An 8,802-nucleotide genomic window follows, 5' to 3' on the forward strand; every position below is an offset into this window, starting at 1 on the left:
CGCTGGGAGGTGTGGTCCCGCCGCCCGCCCCAGCGGGGGCGCCTCGCCTCTCAGGAGCCTCCCCCATACCCGGGAGCGGCAGCAGAGGGGCCGGCCGGGGGGCTTCCCGGCCGGGGCCACGGCCTGTAGCGCCCCTGTGAGGCAGTCGCGAGGTCTGTGGGACAGATCGCTGCCCGTGCAGTGATTTACATTTCGTAAGGATGGGGCAACCTCATCTCCGGTTCCTCTTTCTTCTCCCCCGTCACCACTGCCCGCGCTTCCCCCGTTCGGTCGGCGCGGGGACGGCGGGGCGACCTGGCCTCAGCCAGGGCAGTGGTTTTACATCCATGACACCCCAGTGTGGTTCAGATTCCCCATGGCCTGGGCTCTTGCCCTCTGTTGACATTGTAGCGATACATCAAAGCTGGTCTTTCCCACTTAAGAGAAATCTGAGGAAATAATACCTCCTAGGAATCATGAGATAAGTGTGAGATAATCTTGCCTCCGGTGCGGACTTTGCCTTTAGCGCCGGAATAAGGTTGTAACTTTCCTTTGTATAGTGTAAGAGACATGGTTAATGTTTCTAAAACTGCTGAAAATGGCTGTTCAAATCCACTGCTACAGAAACCCAATTTCCAGTGGAGATGTCACCACTGCAGTGAGACTTCACAGAAGGCTAATCCAGCTCTCACTGTGTTTCTTTTATGGATTATATAAAAGTCTCCTGGTTTAAGTGAAGATATGCTTGGTTTTCCTGCTCACTGAGCATGCCTCCTCCTTCCAAGATACCTGTAAACCAAAATTACCTGCACATGCAGTCCCCCATTCACATCCTTAAACTTGTTGTTACTTCACCAAATCGAACCAGAGTTCTCTCTTTCCATTCCCAGCCTTCTCTCCCAACATTTCTGGCCCTGTTTAATACTCTGCCTAACTCACTTGGCATGTCTTTTACAAGTATCCTTCAATCTGAAACGTGTTTTCTGTTATTTCTCAATAACTTTGTACTTTGATAGGCCTTTTTATCTTTAAATGTCACTCATTCTAACCTAAGCAGTTGTTACACCTACTTAAGCAAGATTTCTTCTGTATTGCAAACAGCAAATCAGTAACACTCACTCCCACATTAACTTTTGAAAAATATTTAAGCTCCCTCCTAGCTAAACTGTTTTGTTTCTCTTATTTTTTTACTTATCTACAGTTACAATAAGTTCTCCAGGTATGGGACCGCCACTTTCTCTTTCCTGTAAAATAGCTGTCACATTTTAGGGCTATTGAAATATTTCCTATTTAGAACCATCTTATGGTTCTAAACTGTTTTACTAATAGTAATTGATTAATTCACATCACATCCCCAAGCATCACAGAACAACCCAGTATCTGTAACTGAAAAAAACCCCTATCTTGGAATGAAGTAGTTTTGGAGTGATAAATATATATGATCCATGTATATAGATCATGGATATACATAGATATATATACACATATACACACACATATATACATATATACACATACACACACATATACATATTATCTCTATATATACACAGATAGATACATATATGCAGATACATATATATATATATATACACACACACATATACATGGATCATATATATGTGATCAAATATACTTGATACCATCCAAGGCAATATACCAGGAAATATAAATGAAAACAGGTAGCAGTTAGATTTCTCATATTGCACTGCCCAGATAGAGGGCCTTTTTCATCTATGTATGTAGAGTTTGGAAAAGCTTCATTTTATTTATTTAAGTGCCCCTTGCTCTCGTTCATTCACCAAGATAGTCACCTTGTTATAGAAGAGCAATAAGTCAGTTAGGCATGATTTCTCAGTTATAAATCTATGTTGACTACTCACAATCACCTTCTTGACCTTCATGCGTTTGGAGACTATTTCCAGGAGTATTTTCTCCATGACGTTTCCAGAGACTGAGGTGAGGTTCACTGGCCTGTAGTTCTCCAGATCTTCCTTCTTGCCCTTCTTGAAGATAGGAGAGTTGCCCCTCAGTCTCATCCAGTCTTCGGGAACCTCTCCCACTGTGAGAGGTTCCTCTGTGTTTCAAAGGTAATTGAGAACTGCCTCACAGTGGCGTCAGCCAGCTCCTTCAGCATCCATGGACACAGCCTCTCAGGCCCTGTGGAATTACATATTTCCAGTTTGTTTAAGTGCTCTCTAACCTGGTCCTCCACCACTGAGGGTAAGTTTTCCTTCCTCCAGACTCCCTCTGGTCCTGATGGCCCGAGGCTGCTGAAGGCCAGTGTGGATGAAGTACTGAAATTGTCCTCAGGACAGACAACAAGCAAGTTAAAAAGACTTTCTAGAATAATGGCTGGAGAACTTATGTAGGAGGAAGAAGTTCAAACCTCACAAGCATAGGCAAGGGGTAGCTGTGGGTGTTACACTCTAACCAAGGCATGAGATGAAAGAAGAAACACTTCCTCTTCCAACCATTTGGTGAATACAATGTTTGCTATCCTATTTTTCCTATTACATGAAATAAAGCCTTTTATTTGGGCCACTTGGAACACATTGTGTCAATTTGCACATATATACAGATTTCCATCTGTGCGAGCTGACGCAGGCAGGATGCAGGAACAATCACAAAGCCACAGATGAAATGCAAAGGGTAAATTTATTCTTGTTACCTCACGACCCAGGAGATCTATGCAGCAGCACCCAGGTAGAGGCATGCAAGTGGGGGTGCAGGCACCGCAGAGCTTGGGCCTTGCTAGCCAGAAAAAGGAGAAGAAAGAAAAAAATGTGAACCTGCTGCTTTCACTTGTATGTATCAGGGATTTTCACGGGCATAATTTTCCACTGTGCTTTGTTTTTTCCCACAGCAGGGCAGGAATCTCAAGGATGTTTGATAAGGTGCCTCTGGGTCTGTCACAGGCCTATGTTATCTAAACGCAGTGAAGCACACAAAGCTAAACAACAATTAGGATGATATACGTGTTTTTCAACACCCCAGCTGCAAGTCACTTGAGCGTGTTTACAATCCTTCTTGCCAATCTTCCGTTGTATTCCCACACCATCTGAATGAAAAAACCCGAACATAATATGTGTTTTATCTAAGACTTTTCTTCAGACCAAAGTTCAATTACATGAATATATACACATCTGTCCCCCTAGATACCATTTCATGTGTTAATGTGCCAGAAATCTGTACCAATACCGATGATGATGCATTTGGGATAAATGAGCTACAACAGAGGTATTGTTATTTTTCAAAAGCCCATGAAAGCACACAAAAGAAAAAAGATTAGTGTTGGACAGATGAGGTTTTCTAATCACTGAAGTTCAGAAATAAGGTTGTTTATACAAATCTAAGCTTGTTCTATCCAGTTCCTTATGTGTATATGTACAATATAGAGTTACAGAATTCAATATAGCTTATCCATTCCCTGAAGAGGATGGAAAAACTCACTGACGGTGTCATCATGGTCTTTTATCCATTATCTTGCAACATCTGCTCACTGCATACTATCAATATTCTACATTTAATATTTTTTCCTATGATGCTTAACACTGAACTAACTTTTCACATCTTCTCTCCCATTGCATATGACCATGTACACATTGAGTTATGTTTTGGAGGTAGAGGAAAGAAGATCGTCAGGCTTCATCAAGCATCAGAGGGACTGCAGCATCAGAGCAGTGAGCAGGTGTGTAGAGGGCCCCTGCCAAGCAGTGCACAAGGCCACGGGTCAGCTCAGAGTAGTAGCACTTGACATGCTCCCACAGAATAGCAAAGCTACACACCGCTGTAAATAAGGAGCCAAAGACTAGTGACGAGGAAGAGGGATTCAGATTCTGAGGGCACAAGCTTGATTTTCACAGCGTGAGGGCTGATGTGTCTAGACTAACCGGTTGTTGCACAGCAGTCAGTTAACTAGTGTTTGTGTTTGCATAGCAAGACAAGGTGAGGGATGTTCTTATCTGTTGTTCACTAAGGAGAGGACTGAAGCTGAAATATACATTTTAAGTATCAGCTGATTTTGGATGTGCCCCTTTTGGCTTCTTTAGCTGGTATATGGGGAAATGTCACATTTCCCTTGCATTTCATTTATTTGTAGCACAGCTTTCGCTGATGTCAGGTGCAGCTGTAAGTGCTCGGCACTGTGACAAATCTAGGCTCAGTTACCTTGAGACAAACAGCAGAAGGAAGAATAAAATCATTGACTAGCTGTAGGAAAAAGATATTTAAATGATCTCCTGAAACCACATAGACATTTTCTTATATAAGGAGTGTATTCTAGTGCTGAAAAGGAATTTCAGCCACTTTAACAAGATTATCTTTTCTCCTCTTCCAGACATGGCCTCCTGTTTGTTAATTATCATCTGCACCATGCATTGATGAAGCAGGAGTCATGCCAAAGGCTGTTATTGTAAATAAGGCTTATTAAAATTAATATGCACAAGAAGAGTGAGTTAAAGTAATCCAGGCAGGTTTTGTTCTCCACTGTCCCAATTTTTTAATCCTTCTCTTGGCACATACAGTATCTTTGAAGGTAACTGGCAACCATACGAACTACTGGAGCCAAAACAGCATATAGGAGCTTGGCTTCCTATCACTTGTACCTCAGAAACTAGCCAGGTAGTGACAGTTCATGCGGAAGGTCCAAAGTCTAGAACTTTCTTCTATTCAGAATATACTCACTGACCTCCCCACCCCCGCTACCTTTCTTTTGGCATTAATACGTTTCTATTTCCCAGTGCAGGAGTACAGGGAACAGCTTCCTCCCACACCTTTCCCTCTGTGTTACACCATTATGCATCACACCATGAGCTCTTTGGTGTAGGGCTCAACACAGTAAGATCGTGATTCCAAACTGGGACCTCCACATACTACCCTAACACTACACACTAGCGAGTATGAGAGTGATCATATAGGTACATCCACAACTCACAACAAGTTAACACCACCCCCAGGCTCCTCACAGGAGACGTGCAGACCATGAGGAACAGTGCATCTAACTACAGTCTGTCATAGCAACTCAGCTGCAGTTTTTGGTTTGGAGCCATCAATCTTTTCCTAGTTCTTGGCTGACTTAAATGAACAATACAGAGTATTTATATAAAGATGATAAGCATAAGAGGGATGAGAAAATTCTATTTACGTAAATTTATAGAATACCAAACTACATAACTAAACTGTATCTGTGACTGCAGCCAAGGACTTTTCCTGGACACGTTGCAATTGCTTTCCAGCTTTAGCAAAGCCTTTAAGAGTAAACACCAGCAGTATTACTTTGTTCCGAAAGAGGGTGCTAAAACATAATATTTATTACCAAACCAGCAAAGCTGCGCAATTGCTTAATTCACTACTTCCTCCAACATAAGTTTATCGTGGCTTAGTTTTTATTTTACGTGCTCGCAGCTGGCAATTTAATACACGTTTTGCCTTTAGCTGTACAGACATATTACATCACCTATAGTTTAGAAACAAAAAAGCATAGAAAAAAAATTTACATTATAGGAAGCACTGACCATACCAGACAAAAACAAGATGACAAACTTTCAAATTTGATAAATTATAATATCTTTTCACTTTAGCCTGATGGCTCAGATTTGATTCAACGCAGTTTTGTAACTGACAGTCCTTAAGCACTCACTGAGAGCTAAAAAGAAAAGTTCTGTCACATTGACCTCGTAACTCCCCATGATGTTACTAGCAGAACCAAGATCTTTAGGTACATAAACATTGTCCTGTGCCAATGAAATTAGAAAAAGAATGGATAACAGAAGAAAGATAACCTCTTTCATCTGAGCTAGATGCTCAGGGAAAGAAGAGACATTTTGCCAGATTTGGACAAATGCTACTAACAGGACAATTTGGGGGAACAGGTAGGTCCTGAGTTTAAATTCCAAGTTTTGGAAGAGATTGTGGTCAAGAGCAGTGATTGGTAATGGGAGACATGTCTGATTTTACTTTCCTTTCCCAAACTAAAACTTTATCCTGCTGATTGAAACTTGGCAGGAGCTGAGAGTTGCCAGTAGTTGGCTGATCAGCAGTACCTTGTCCACCCTGTTTCCTGCTGAGCTGCAAACCCAGTGGGACCTGGCAGCTCCAAAGTCATTGCAACTCGAAGTTGCTTTTCCTAAGGTGCAGAGATATTCAAAACCTGACTGGACACAGCCCTGGGCAACTGACTGTAGGGGGCCCTGCTTGAGCAGTTGGGTTGGACAAAATGACCTCCAGAGGTCCCTTCCAACCTCAACCAGTCTGTGATTCTGTAAGTTAGGTAGTTTATGGTGAGGTCCAACCTACAACAACCCCTACCCCAGCAGGACTCAAGCTAACTCCTAGTGATATTTCACCGTGAACAGTAGTTGTTGTGTAACAGCACTGCCCCAGAATGAAGTGCTGTTTTAATTGCCTCCACTTACTCTCCTTGTTTCTAGGGAATTTCAGCTGGAACTAAGCATTTCCATTTGTCCACATGTTGGCTTGTTTTTCTGCCTTTCCTCTCAGCACAACATGTTGTTCAACAATCAGTCAAAGACAACATGCCTGGCAGAGGTCTGCTGTGCTCAGTGTCCAGGATCCAACTAAATGCATGGCATTGTCCTCCATATAAAATAGATGAATCCAAATCCTGCCACAGCCCCTAAATCTCCAAACTGAGATCATTAAAGAAGTGTTAAAAATATCCATAATACTATTATTTTGGATGCCATCAGAATCCTGTTTGCTTCCTATGTGTGTCTTCATGGAGACATCATAGTTTTAATAAAAAATAAAATGACTACTACAGAAGGAAAATTAGTATTAATATGATGTGTCAGGTACAAGGAACTCAAGAAATAAGAAATGACACATGTTTCTGTTTCAGGCAAAGAAAAACAAGAATAAAGAAAACTGTTTTGTATTACCATGTTCTTAAGTCTGGATTTGGCTTGACACACTAACTCCAGCCTGTTTGGCCCATAAAGAAACTGGAATAAAAATTGTGAGGCTGAAGCATTCCAATGCACCGAGTCACTACTATGTTTCTCTGTCGATCAGCTTCCAACCAGCACCTAAAGAGTAATGTCTTGGACAAAGAGGACAATTTTCTGCTTAGGGAACAACTTCTCTGGAGACAGAATGGATATTGAAAAGTATTTCTCTTCGATATTTCAAGATGGTGGGTAGTAGCACAGAAAAGAATTAAACAAATAACCTATGAAAAAGATGAATTAGAGGAAAGGCTGGCAGGTCAACCTCAGGAATTACAGCAGCTCAGTGTAGACTAATGTCAGAATTTGGAAGCTTAAGCAAACAGGTCAACATCTATAAAAGGGGGCTAGAAGTCCCCTGTGGCAGGATCTCAAGAACAAAAGAGAATCTATTGCCTTTGGAAGAGGGGCCAGGTCTCTCATGAAGACTATAAAGATGTAGTGAAGTTATGCAGGGAGAACATTAGGAGAGCCAAAGCGCCGCTAGAGCTCAACTTGGCCACAGCTGTTTAGGATAATAAAAAATGTTTCTATAAATTCATTAACAGCAAAAGGAGGATTAGGGAAAATCTCCATCCTTTACTGGATGCAGCAGGAAACATGGTAACTAAGGATGAGGAAAGGCTGAGGTGCTCAATGCCTACTTTGGCTCAGTCTTTAGCAATGAAACTGTCTATTCCCTGGACACTCAGCCTCATGAGCTGGAAGATGGGGAGGGGAAGCAGACTGAGGTCAGCACAGTGGAAGAGGAGGTGGTCAGAGACCTGCTGCACCACTGGGATGCACACAAGTCTGTGGGACCAGATGGGTTACACCCAAGGGTGCTGAAAGAGTTGGCAGATGTGCTCACTAAGCTGCTTTCCATGATTTACCTGAAGTCATGGCTAGCTGGGGAGGTCCCATTGGACTGGAGGGTGGCAAATGTGACACCCATCTACAAGAGAGGCAGAAAGGACGATCCAGGAAACTATAGACCTGTCAGTCTGACCTCAGTGCCAGGGAAGGTCATGGAGCAGGTCATCTCGGGTTCCACTAAAAGTCATATAATGGACAACCAGGGGATCAGGCCCAGTCAGCATGGGTTTATGAAAGGCAGGTCCTGCCTGACAAACCTGATCTCCTTCTATGACAAGGTGACCTGACTACTGGATGAGGGGAAAGCTGTGGATATTATCTACCTGGATTTTCAAAATGCATTCAACACAGTTCCCCATAGGATTCTCATAGAAAAATGAGCTGCCCATGGCCTGGATGAGCGAATGGTATGCCGGGTCAAGCACTGGCTGGCTGGACGGTCCCAGAGAGTGGTGGTCAGTGGAGCTAAATCCATCTGGCAGCTGGTCTCAAGTGGTGTTCCTCAGGGCTCGGTGTTGGGACCATTTCTGTTCAACATCTTTATTGATGATCTTGATAAGGACATAGAGTGTATCATCAGTAAGTTTGCAGATGACACCAAGTTAAGCAGGAGTGTCGATATGCGTGAAGATAGGGAGGCTCCACAGAGAGACTTGGACAGATTGGATCAGTGGGCTAATGTTAACAGGATGAGCTTCAACAAGGCCAAGTGCCAGGTCCTGCACTTGGGCCACAACAACCCCCTGCATGGCTACAGACTTGGGGAGGTGTGGCTGGAGCTGTCTGGAAAAATGGATCTGGGGGTTCTAACTGACAAACAACTGAACGTGAGCCAGCAGTGTGCCCAGGTGGCCAAGAAAGCCAACGGCATCCTGGCTTATATTAGGAATAGTGTGACCAGCAGAAGTAGGGAGGTGATAGTCCCCCTGTGCTCTGCACTGGTGAGGCCACACCTGGAGTGTTGTGTCCAGTTTTGGGCACCTCAATACAAGAGAGGTAT

This window comes from Athene cunicularia (assembly GCF_003259725.1).
Source record: "Athene cunicularia isolate RWA chromosome 2 unlocalized genomic scaffold, athCun1 chr2_part1, whole genome shotgun sequence".
Taxonomy (NCBI): Eukaryota; Metazoa; Chordata; class Aves; order Strigiformes; family Strigidae; genus Athene; species Athene cunicularia.